General features: G+C 36.1%; 1 long non-coding RNA gene and 1 other non-coding gene across 2 annotated transcripts; one reads left to right on the forward strand and one right to left on the reverse strand.

The window, feature by feature from the left end:
- Positions 1–828: 828 nt before the first annotated feature.
- On the forward strand, positions 829–2,865 carry LOC128281505 (uncharacterized). Its single transcript, XR_008271725.1, has 2 exons — positions 829–1,002; positions 2,613–2,865. It is a non-coding gene; the product is annotated as an uncharacterized LOC128281505 (long non-coding RNA).
- A 1,657-nt stretch (positions 2,866–4,522) lies between these two features.
- Positions 4,523–4,629, reverse strand: LOC128282950 (small nucleolar RNA R71). Its single transcript, XR_008273298.1, has one exon. It is a non-coding gene; the product is annotated as a small nucleolar RNA R71 (small nucleolar RNA).
- Positions 4,630–13,252: the final 8,623 nt, after the last annotated feature.

Genomic DNA, 13,252 nt, shown 5'->3' on the forward strand with positions numbered 1-13,252 from the left:
GATGGGAGAGTTAGGTTACCCTGTCTGAGAGCCAATAGACCTGTTTTGGTTCATCACCTTTTCAACAATGATAGAAATGATTGGAATTATGATATGCTTGATTCTTGGTTTTCGAAGGAAGAGGTTAAGATTATGATAACTCTAAAATATATAGTTATTTTAATGCGTTTTAACTTACAATTGCATTCAAGTCCGGGGTGATTAATGACAAATTGTGTTGTAATTGTTTAAATTTCTATTTATTGTAATTTTTTTTTGAATAATTCACTTTGGTCGATTTCTTTGCTAAAATAGGTAATTTTCATCCATAAAGGTGACTGATGGAATCAGAAGAAAGAAATGACAGAAATGCATATTCTGATGCTCAATGCCGCAACATTGTTGCAACCTTAGACTGGCGGGGTCAATCTCAGAAATGCACATATTTTGATGCCTCATTTCTGCTTGTTGGACTTTAAACCTCTTCTCAACCCAATGGGAGAGTAGATCGATAAATATAGATAGCCCAAACCGTTTAATCCAACAAAGGAAGAACTCAAACCATCCACTAAGGGAATGAGAGGCCCAAACAATCTACTAGAGAGGACAAGAGACCTCAAAACTGTCCATATGACTTGGTATTCACCTACCACAACCACAAAATCAATTATGGAGAGAATCAAACAACTCCTCCACAAATCAAGGAAATCGTCCACCTCTTTCCCCAAATCAAGGAACTTTCCACCTACATGTAAAAAAACAAGGGTGAGATGCCTAAAAATAGTAAAGGGACAAGGGAGGCTTACTAGTATAAATAGGGAGCACTAGCTACACTTTAAAAACATCTTCACACACAACAATTGAGAGCATTCTTCTCAAAAGTTGAGTGCTGAAAAGAGAAACTCAATCTTGAGAATTAAGGGGAGAGTAACGCCTAGGAGAAGAGAAGAGCCTTCGTGAGAGAGCAAGCAGAAGTTAGCCACGAAAAACAACCAGATTCAGCTAGCATCTCTTCTTAAACATGTATGAGCCACGGAGAACCACCATTGGATATTCATATTTCATATTTCCTTTATCTTATTTGTTGTTTTGTTGTTTTGTTGTTGTGTTGATGAACATGATTTCAAATTGTCTTCTTGCTTTCAATTTAATGATCATGACTTAATATTGTTTTGCTAGAATGATTATGAATCTTTTACATGTTATTATTGATTCTTTGCTACTAATGTTTGTGCTTATGATTGTTTATTCATTCTAGGAATTACATGTTTTACAAATGCATAACCGTAATTTGTAAGTAAAATGAATTAATTATTTAATCTGAGAAGAGATAATTATTGATAGACACACAACTTGAATGGTGCATGTTGATGTCGATATTGAGAGATAATCGTTACATGCATAGTCTTTATGGACGATGCTTGATAAGGTGATCTTGATGTTAATTTGGCATAGATATTTATTAAGCAACTAAAAGATTAATGTAGGATTTCGAGAGAAGCCTACAGGTTGAAGAAATTGAATTAATAAATCATCATATTGCCTCGAATTAATCGTAACATTTTATAGCATGATTTTTAATAATTGCATGTTAAAGAGAAATATTTGTTCTAGCCTTTCATGTCATTATTGTTTAACTTTATGTTAAGCTTTTCTACTATTATTCTCTTTTGTGTTGTCGTTTAATTTATTTTACATTCTTAGTTTAGTTTAATTTAGTTAAAGTCCTTAGTTAAGTCCTCCTATCCAAATCTTTGTTACTCATCAAATTGATTAATAATTAATTTTGTAATTATTGATTCACATATACAGTCCCTATAGAGATGGTGACCCTTATACTCACTCCTTTATTACCTATTGGTGACAGCGTACAGTTGTATATCAATAGTAACATTAACTCAAATTCGCAACAGATTATCAAAAACATCCCTATAAACCCTTCACATATTGGTGACTTTTTGGTTTGGCACCATAACTGAAAAAACATCTATTTTGTTCATTCAACGTATTATATACTTAGAAATATTTTCTTTCAGTGGACTTCTAACTCTTCTTGTTCGGAAAGTTCTTTAGGATCAGATTAGTGAAAGGGATTATGGAAAATAAAATTCTCTTCTCGCTTTAAAATTTTCTTGCAGAGATCGTGTCATAATTCTAACCCTGTAACAACCCATTTTCGATGGTGTCAAAAACAGTGATTTTGATATCACAATTTCGACAATTGAGTCAGTATTTTATTATTTATTTAATGTTTATGAGTAATTATTAGAGTCTTATTAAAATTTGGTTAAGAAATTGTAACATTTAAATAGTTAATTAGGTAAAAAGACTAAACTAAAAAAGGTGATGAAATGCATGAAATTTGATTAATTTTAGAAAGGGAAAAATTGTAAATTGATAGTTAAATAGAAATTAAAAAAATAAAAGGCCAAAAATGTTATCATCATCTTCTTTTCTTTAAACAAATCGAAACCACCATTGGAGAGGTTAGAAGCTCTCAGCCAAGCTTGAATTTGATAAACCGTAATTTATACATATTTTTACCCCATGTTTAATGCATTTTATGGATGATTTTCCATTAGAGTTGGTGAATTCAATGCTCCTAATGCTTTAATTTCATGTTTTATACTTAGGAGAGCATAGGAGAGCGAAAAGAACGAGAAACGGGCCAAAAACGGAGAAAATGGGCCAAAGTACGAACTCAACACGGCCTAGACTTCCTCACACAGGCATCCCACACGCCCGTGCCATTCTAATAGGCTCGAGCACGGCCTGAAGTAATCACACACGGGCGTGTCCTTGCCGAGCCCAAGTTGAGTCCAATTCAGAAAAGGCTAATTTTGAGGGCTCATAGGCATTCCAAAGCTATAAATACACCCTAGAAGAGGAGAAAAGAGGACACACAGAATAGGGAGTAAGGAATTACTCCAAGGAAGCCGATTGATTCATCTCAGAAGCCGGATTTATCATCAAGACTGAAGATCTTTCCTCAATTCCCCCTTCAAGAGTTTTGGGTTTTCTTTATGTTTTGTATTCTTTATTATTCTGAGATGTTTTCTTATTTAGTTATAAACTAAATCCCCTAAATACCTAAGGGGAATGAAACCTGAGACGAATCTTGTTATTATTTTCTGAATTGTATGATAAATATTTAACTTGTTCTTAATTATGTGTTCTTAATTCTTGTTTTGATATTCCAGGATACTGATTCAAGATAAGCTCTTATTCAGAGGAGGAATAGACCCTGTCTAATAATTAAGCGGAGTTGATTGCGCGCCTAGACATAGGGTGACAAGATTTTTTCAGATTAGGGTGAAACCTAATAAGGGGATCCATAGATCAAGTTAATGCAACCCTACAGTGTTAATTAAAGAAAAGTCTCGGTTATTCAATCTAGGGATTAGATGTTATTAGTCTTGAATAGGGATAATAACATAACTTAGGGATCTCTACGGAACAAGTTAAATGAATAAATCGTCCGATTCGGAGCCAGAATAACAAGTACAGTCTAGGTGGATTTTTCCTTAGGTATTGTCTTCATTCAATCGATTTTCCCAAAAGCAATTCCCCAATTCCATTATCTGTACGTTCTTAGTTTAGATAATTAGTTAGTTAAAACAAAAACCTCTTTATTCTTAAGCTAGAGAATAAAAAGATATTCATTACTAGTACTTTTAGTTCTTTAGGGTTCGACAATCCGGTCTTGCTAAAATTATACTACTGTTCGATAGGTACACTTGCCTACATCGCGATAATAGTTAGTTTCAAGAACGATTAATTATAAATATTTGAAACCTATCACGAAATAACGTGATCAAGTTTTTGGCGCCGTTGCCGGGGAACTAAGATATTAGGAACGCTCAATTTTTATTACTTTAGCCATTTATTTTTCTTGCAATTTAATTTAATTTTATTATTATTATTATTTATTAATCTTTTTTTTCCCTCTCTTGGCAGGTTTTTATAGTTTATGTATAGAAGAAACCCGTCAGGACCATTACTTTTTGACGAAGAAATCGATCGTACAGTTCGCAGAAATCAAAGAGAAATAAGGCAAAGCTTAAGATACACAGAGAATGAGTAAGAAGACGATACTCAACCCCCAACCAAAGAGATGGCTAAAAACCAAGGCAATCAGCTTCCTCCTGTAATTGCGGTTAATCAAAATCTTGCTCTACGCACTATATATGATTATGCTAAACCTTCTTTAACAGGAACTGAATTGAGCATAGTTAGACCTGCTGTAGCTGCAAATACTTTTGAATTAAAACCTAACACAATTCAAATGATACAGCAGTTTGTTCAGTTTGATGGTTTGCAGGATGAGGATCCCAATGTTCATTTAGCCAACTTCTTAGAACTATGCGATACATTTAAAATTAATGGCGTTTCTGATGATGCCATACGTCTTTGATTGTTTCCCTTTTCATTGAGGAATAAAGCTAAACAGTGGTTGAACTCGTTACCACGAGGGTTAATTACTACTTGGGAAGAAATGACCGAAAAATTCTTACTAAAATATTTTTCGCCTGCTAAAACGGCTAAATTACGTAATGATATCTCTTCTTTTGTGCAGATGGATTTAGAAACCCTCTATGATGCATGAGAGAGATACAAGGACTTACTGAGAAGGTGCCCTCACCATGGGTTATCGCTTTGGCTCCAAACATTCTACAATGGTTTGAATCCTTCGACTCGGCAAATGGTTAATGCAGCTACTGGCAGAACCATCAATAATAAAACACCTGAAGATGCCTATGAGTTTATTGAGGAGATGTGTCACTAAATAACTATCAGTGGCAAGTCATGAGGACAAAGCCAACGAAAACAGTCGGTGTTTATAACGTCGATTCGGTCACCATGCTCTCAAATCAGGTAAAACTCTTGAATAAAAATATTGATGGTTTTCTTAGTTCGTCACAGGTTCACCCAGTAATGCAATGCAAAGCAAGTAGCGGTGGAACAAACCATTCGAAATACCAACCTTATGGCCACAACATGGATAACGAGTAATTAAACTACATGGTTAATAATCCTCGACCTCAAAACAATCCATATAGTAACACTTATAATGCAGGTTGGAGGAACCACCCCAATTTTTCGTAGGGCGGTCAAGGAAATCAAAGACCACAACATCCTCCGGGCTACCAATAACCACCCTACCAATAGGAAAAGAAGCCAAACCTTGAAGAGATGCTCTCAAAGTTTATATCAGTGTAAGAAAATCATTTCCAGAACACTGAGACAGCACTTAAGAATAAAAAAGCGTCGATCCAAGGACTCAAAACTCAGATAGGCCAGCTTTCCAAACTATCTCCGAACGACCACAAGGTAGTTTGCCAAGTAATACTGAACCCAACCCTAGGGAACAGCTCAACGCGATTCATATTCAAAATGAAGAAGAATTTGTAGAGCCTAAACCAGAGTCGTGGTAAGAAACTGTGGTAAGTACAGGTCAATGTGAGGTAGATCGAAAAAAAAATCAGTAAATGTCGAATATAAACCTCGTGTACCATACCCCAACGCGACAAGGAAAAACTGCTCAGATGAACAATTTGGTAAATTCCTTAAACTCTTAAAAAAAATTACATATTAACTTACTGTTTATTGAAGCTCTATCGCAAATGACAAACGCAATGAAATTCTTAAAAGATCTTTTAGCAAATAAGCGGAAGTTGGACGAGGCGTCGCATGTGGAGCTAAACGCAGTTTACTCGGCCATTCTCAAAAATAAACTACCCAACAAACTAAAAGACCCAGGGAGCTTTACTATTCCTTGCTTAATTGGTAGTGTAGATGTTAATCATGCATTAGCTGATCTAGGGGCTAGTATCAACGTCATGCCTTACAAAATGTTTAAGCAACTAGGTCTCGGGAAACCCAAACAGACTAGGATGAGGATTCAATTAGCAGATAAAACTATAAGATTCCCTAGAGGAATTATTAAAGATGTGCTAGTTAAAATCGATAAATTTATATTTTCCGTTGACTTTATTGTTCTAGACATAGAAGAGGATAGCAACACTCCCTTAATTCTAGGAAGGCCCTTTTTAGCAACTGCTAAAACCATCATTGATGTTGGCATAGGTGAACTCACACTCCAGGTGGGAGATGAAACAATCACCCTTCAAGCTCGCAATTCTGGCAACACATCAGGAATTGAAGGTGATCATTTAAACCATTCTACTAAAACTAACAATATGGTGCAACCTACTTTGCAGAAAATGAGTCTAAAAGAAGCACACGAGTCGTTCTCAAGCACCAGTAGAGGACCTGTTCATGAAGATCGAAGATTACAAATCGAGGAACTCGATGAATGGCGGACGCACAAACCAAGAACACCTGACAAACTGAAACTACACCGAAACGAGCCCGATACCTCTCCAAATCAACTTACGGTTAGTGATAAGGTCTTATTAGATGCCGTAGATCCCCACATTGTCACTACCAAACCGAATGAGAAAATCCCTCTTACTTTACTCAATATTTTTCCATTTCGGTACGGTGGAGGTGAGTCATCCCAAGTTCGGCACTTTTAAAGTAAACAATACCCGATTAAAACCTTATTTTTATGAGATTAATAGCAGGAATGAGGAGTATAAACTCCTCAAACCACCATGACCATTCACTGGATAGGTAAGTCAAGCTTAGACTAGAAATAAGCGCTTCTCAGGAGGCAACCCAAGCACTAACAATATTAATTTCTTTAAATTTTGGTATTTAACTCCTAACTTTTTAATAGAAATTTGAATATAGGTGTTTCCACAGAGACACAACCAAGCACACGGGCGTTCTTAAGGCCGTGTGAAAACAGGGCAAAAGATTTCCCCAACACGGGCTACGATTAAACGCCACGGCCGTGCGATATGGCCATGTTCGAGCCTGCCAAAAAAACACGGGCGTGCGACACGCCTGTGTGGAAGAACCGTGGGTAAACCTGTTAAAATAGCACGGGCGTTCGACATGCCCATGTGGAACACCCATGGTCGAACCTGTTAAATTAACACGGGCGTGGGGTTTACACACACGGGCGTGGGAGAAGCGAAAAAAGCTAGACATGACCGTGTGACACGGCTGTGTAAACCCACACGCCCGGAGAAAACGGGCGTGTACTAAATGTCAGATGCGTCCAAATTTGAAATTTGCGAATCACACGAGCTGAAATTGGGGAACACGGGCGTGTGCCCTAGCCGTGTGGCCCAATACCTATAAATACCCTGCACTATTCACTTTCTTCCCCATTCAAAAAACCCTAACCCTAGCCACTGTAACTCCACACAGCCTCCCTGCCATGCCCGTGCGCCGCTTCCCACTTCATTTTTGATGATCAATCTCTTTCCCTAACGTTTGTTTACTCCTTTCAGTTCTATTTCACTTATTTCTAATACTTATTATCAACATACTCTTCATATCTTTTGAACTATTTTTCATTTTTCTATCATGTAATTTGCATTCTTAGGTTAGTTATCATACATTTTGTGTTAAATCAAGTTATTAGGAACAGCTCATACCCATGACATTACTATGTTTATTCTCATGCTATTACCATGCCAATGTATATCATTTAATTTGCATTCCTAAGTTAGTTATCATTCATTCCGTGTTAAATTGAGATTAGGAAAACCTCATACCCATTATATTTCTATTCTCATTCTCATTGTTATTGTGGTTGAGTTTGCTTCATATTAATAGTATTGGCTGAAATAATTAGTTCCAAATTCATGTCTTTGATTTTTTTTTTGAATTCGTTTACCTATTATTATTATTATTCTTTATATTACAGGCTTTTGATGTCGTCTTCATGAGGAAAGAAAATCATCATAACTGCTTCAAAGAAGAGAAAGGAAGCGTCCTCTTCGACTGGTCCAACCGCGGAAATTGGTCACCCTCTCCTGTAGTTCCCCTGAGGGCCTCAAGAAGAGCTTTTCCAAATACTTCAGGCCCGACCCTTAATTGCGGGCCGCTGCATCAACTAGGCTGCCGTAGAACAAGTTCAGATGGCTGATGCGATTCGGGCCCTCCTAACCACCGACCCTTGGGAGCTGTTCTTTGAGATTATAGAGCCAACGTATCTCGAGCTCACGATGGAACTATGCTCAACATTCCATCTTCAGACCATAATGATAAATTACAATGATCCCGGCACAGTCCAGTTTTGCCTAGGTGGGTTAGTCCGCCAGCTAAGCGTCCCAGAGTTCAGTGCTGCACTAGGCTTATATACAGAGGAGTTCAAGGAGGAAAATGAACTATATACTCTTACTCGCCACATACATTTTTCTCTCTCGAAGTGCTGGCACACTTTGGTCCTTGGCGCAGCCTCCTACAATCCTAGCCACTCCAAAGAATCTGTTCTCCCACCATCCGTGAGGTACCTACAAGCCATTTTGGCTTACACGATTACAGAGAGATGAGAGAGCACGGGCGTCGTTAATACTCACGATGCCTACTTCTTATGGTGTATGTCGCAAGGGCACGTCATCGACCTCGCCTATTTTATCACCCTTGCGATTCAACCAGATGGAGTGGCATCGGGAGGGGGTCATCTCCATTGGCCCCTACGTGACTCGACTGGTGCGACACTTTGGGTTCCTCAACACTGCGGCCCAAGAATCATCCCTCACCCTCATCAGCCAGATGTCTCCAGAAGGCATATCGAGCATGCTTAGCGTGAGGATGGTCGAGAGGCACCGAGGAACCTACCCTCCCCAGTATCATCTCTCCCAATCTACCGAGGAGGAGGCCTACAAGGACATTCCTGATGATGTCCCCTCACAGCATGAGGACCCACCGACTTAGCCACCACCACCCTCTCATCCAGTTCATGCGGCGACTTCATATACTGACAACTCTGAGTGCCTCACCTGATTCGAGCAGTAGTGTTTTCAATGATTTGACAACATTGATGCTACTCTACAGCAGATTTGTCGGCACCTCCACATCTCATCGCCAGTCCCACCTTGTGAACCATCCTATGATGAAGATGTTTAAAAATATTTATTTATTATTTTATGTTTTTAATTTTTATTGAAACTACTTTTTATTTTTATTAGATTTTAGAAATTTTATTTTTAATTATTAATTTCAGTTATTTCTTTTTGAGTAATTATTCTTCCTAATATCCCCTAAAAAGTTCCTAATTTTATCACAGTTATATAGAGCTCTTAAGCTCATCGTCACATAGGAACTAAAACTCCACTGGGAAAGGTTCTCCATGACTGCCATGTCCTGATCGACCACGACCATAGCTACCACTCGATATAATATTCTTTTGGTGCAGGACTTATGGACTAATGAACCTCTACGATTTCCGGAGTATCCTCCTCCACTCTCGAACTAATTACTCTCCAAAACTCTAGTTCGAGGAATTCATCATACAGGAAGTTTCACTTCTCTCCCTATCTTATTTTTATATTCTATAATACCTATCTTTGTACATTGAGGGCAATGTACATCTTAAGTGTGGGGGGGGCATTCATGTCATTATCAGAAAAATCCTTGAATAATCACCTTGTTCTCCTGAAAAACTCTCATATCATATTTAGGATAAATTTTAATTGATTTATGATTTTTATTGATATATCTTGAATTGAAACATAGGGATTTATACATTGATTGTTTAAACTTTAAGACATTAGAGAATCAAGCATGATAAGTTGATTTTTAAGAATTTAAAATTATAGGTTGTTTCCTCAAGTCTAGGTATTACTTTGAATTGGAATTCACGAGTCTAAACATCAAAAAGCCATAATTTTTGTGAGATTTTGAGCCTTTTGAGCATCTATTAATCCTTTCATGCTCACTTTTATTATTGCTTTGAGTGCGTCAGTATTGAACTGTTATTCTAGAACTTGCTTGATTATGCATATCGAGACCACACCATTTGATTTGATATATCAAAATGATTAAGGCACTTAGGATTAACCCACTCATGCCATGAAAAGCCTACCTCCACGATTAACCCTTAGTAAACACATTTGAGCCTAACAAGCCATTCCCTGTATTAATCTCAATATTAACCCTTAACCAATTATTGTTGAAATCCCCTAAATTAATTTGATTCCTATTTTTGTTGAGATTTGAGTTTATGAAATTACTTAGCTATGTCTTGTTTGTAATAAGTTAGTCTATGATTATTTAATTTTTTCTTAAAAAGAAAAAAAAACTATGTATACATATCTGTAATTTCATATTCTAAGAAGAAGCTCTGTTGTACAGTAGTGAAGATTAACTCTTTTTCTAGTTAGTTAATTTTTCAATTCAATCTCAATTCAAACCCTTTCTTTCAGCTTGTGACCACACCCCCTAACCAAGCTTCACTACAACCCTCTAAAGATCTTTTAATTGATGTATCATCTTAAATTATAGTGGTGGAGATTTGATTTTCATGCAAGCCTATGGTAATGACTTTTCATTATTGACTATTGAGTGCTTCATTTATTGTCCTTAAACACCTCGAGTGATTTGAGTGAATCTTCAGTAAGGATGTGAAACTATGTGATATTCTGAATCAAAGGCAATTACTCAGATGATAAGAGACACCTATGTTTGCATGATTAAATACTCAACTCAGAATGTTTGAAACTTTTATGTTCTTTTAGTTGAAATTCTCAATGTATGATTACTTATGGATTAATTTGAGATATTATCGATAGAAATTATAGGTTGAAAAGAATTAATTTTGATTATGAGTTGATAATTTTGCTTGAGGACAAGCAAATGCTTAAGTGTGAGGGTATTAGATAAACCGTAATTTATACATATTTTTACCCCATGTTTAAAGCATTTTATGGATGATTTTCCATTAGAATTGGTGAATTCAATGCTCCTAATGCTTTAATTTCATGTTTTATACTTAGGAGAGTGAAAAGAACGAGAAACGGGCCAAAAATGGAGAAAATGGGCCAAAGTACGAACTCAACACGGCCTAGACTTCCTCACACGGGTATCCCACATGCCCGTGCCATTCTAACAGGCTCGAGCATGGCCTGAAGTAATCGCACACAGGCGTGTCATACGGGCATGTCCCTGCCGAGCCCAAGTTGAGTCCAATTCGGAAAAGGCTAATTTTGAGGGCTCATAGGCATTCCAAAGCCTATAAATACACCCTAGAAGAGGAGAAAAGAGGACACACAGAATAGGGAGTAAGGAATTACTCCAAGGAAGCCGATTGATTCATTTCAGAAGCCGGATTCATCATCAAGACTGAAGATCTTTCCTCAATTCCCCTTCAGGTGTTTTGGGTTTTCTCTATATTTTGTATTCTTTATTTTTCTGAGAGTTTTTCTTATTTAGTTATGAACTAAATCCCCTAAATACCTAAGGGGAATGAAACCTAAGACGAATCTTGTTATTATTTTCTGAATTGTATGATAAATATTTAACTTGTTCTTAATTATGTGTTCTTAATTTTTGTTTTGATATCCCAGGATACTGATTCAAGATAAGCTCTTATTCAGAGGAGGAATAGACCCTGTCTTAGAGTACATTTATCATAATTAAGCAGAGTTGATTGCGTGCCTAGACATAGGGTGACAAGATTTTACCGGATTAGGGTGAAACCTAATAAGAGGATCCATAGATCGAGTTAATGCAACCCTACAGTGTTAATTAGAGAAAAGTCTCGGTTATTCAATCTAGGGATTAAGCGTTATTAGTCTTGAATAGGGATAATAACATAACTTAGGGATCTCAACGGAACAAGTTAAATGAATAAATCATCCGATTCAGAGCCAGAATAACAAGAACAATTTAGGCGGATTTTTCCTTACGTATTGTCTTCATTCAATCGATTTTCCCAAAAACAATTCCTCAATTCTATTCTCTGTGCGTTCTTAGTTTAGATAATTAGTTAGTTAAAACAAAAACCTCTTTATTCTTAGGCTAGATAATAAAAAGATAGTCATTACTAGTACTTTTAGTTCCTTCAGGTTCGACAATTCGGTCTTGCTAAAACTTTACTACTGTTCGATGGGTACACTTGCCTACATCGCGATAATAGTTAGTTTCAAGAATGATTAATTATAAATATTTAAAACCTATCACGAACTAACGCGATCAGAATTCCTTGCATGGTATGGTGCTTTGTCTTGTTTTTAGTAATTTTTATGTTTTTGAGCTCGTATTAGCTTAATCTAGCTAGCCCATTGGTCAATTTGTTAGCTAGCCCATTGGTTAATTTGTTAAGTTATTAAAAATATAGGGACTTTCCATGAATGGATTTATAGTGTTTTTGAATTTAATTGATAGATTATTAAGTCTGGTTTTTAGATAGACATATTTTGTTAAGTGATTTTGATAATTTTAAGTTTTAAGAGCATATTTGCGAAAATGGTAAAATTTAATTTTAATAATGTTAAATAGTAGAAAATATGGTCTGTTTGTAGACCTATTAAAATCAATTAGCATGATTTTTAGTTAAAATGGTTAATTTGTAAGTTTTGGATTTAGGGACTAAATTGTACATAAGTTAAAATGTTAGGGTAATTTCATAAATTCATATTAGAATGGGTTATAAGCTAGAATTAATTATATTAAGCTATTTTAATTATTTAATTAAATGAAATTATTATTTAGATCAATATATACAATAACCGAACTTGAATTGAGTGAAAGCGAAAGTCTCGGATTAGTTTTTGACTTTTTTGTAACAACCATTTTAATCAAGGTAAGTTCGTATTAGCATTAAACTTATTAATTTTTGTTTTGATTGTATGTTAACTAATGTTATGCTAGGTATAATTTAAATTGATGATAATACGATGTTTTGGTTATTGGATGGTGTACTAGTCCCATTTGAACCTTGTGAATACTTATGATACAAATGATATGTCATTAGGGATAATATGGTTTCAGGGCTAGTCCTGGATGTCCTACTGATGGCTAAAGTCCTACATTTGTTACGGATTCTTCATTACTCATTCGACAACATCGTGTACCTAACATCCTGACCTACAGCTCATGTGAGGAGGCCTGTTTTGTAGCATGTATGAGCATTATTGAAATTATTTCAGTTATATGAAAATGCCTACTTTGTGTGAGCATTTCTCGAGAATCTGATGTTATTCTATATGGTTCAACGGGTAATTAAGGTTTAATGGAAAGGCATGCATATGAGTTGGGTTATGTTAATGAGCATATGAAATGGAAAATATGATATGTGAAAATGGTATGAAAAGGGAACTAATTAAACATATGACGAATGGTATGTATATGGAAATTCATTTCATGATATGTGCCCTGTTTCATAGGTGATATGTTTTTAAGTTTATCTACT

Source organism: Gossypium arboreum, chromosome 10, assembly GCF_025698485.1.
Source record: "Gossypium arboreum isolate Shixiya-1 chromosome 10, ASM2569848v2, whole genome shotgun sequence".
NCBI lineage: Eukaryota > Viridiplantae > Streptophyta > Magnoliopsida > Malvales > Malvaceae > Gossypium > Gossypium arboreum.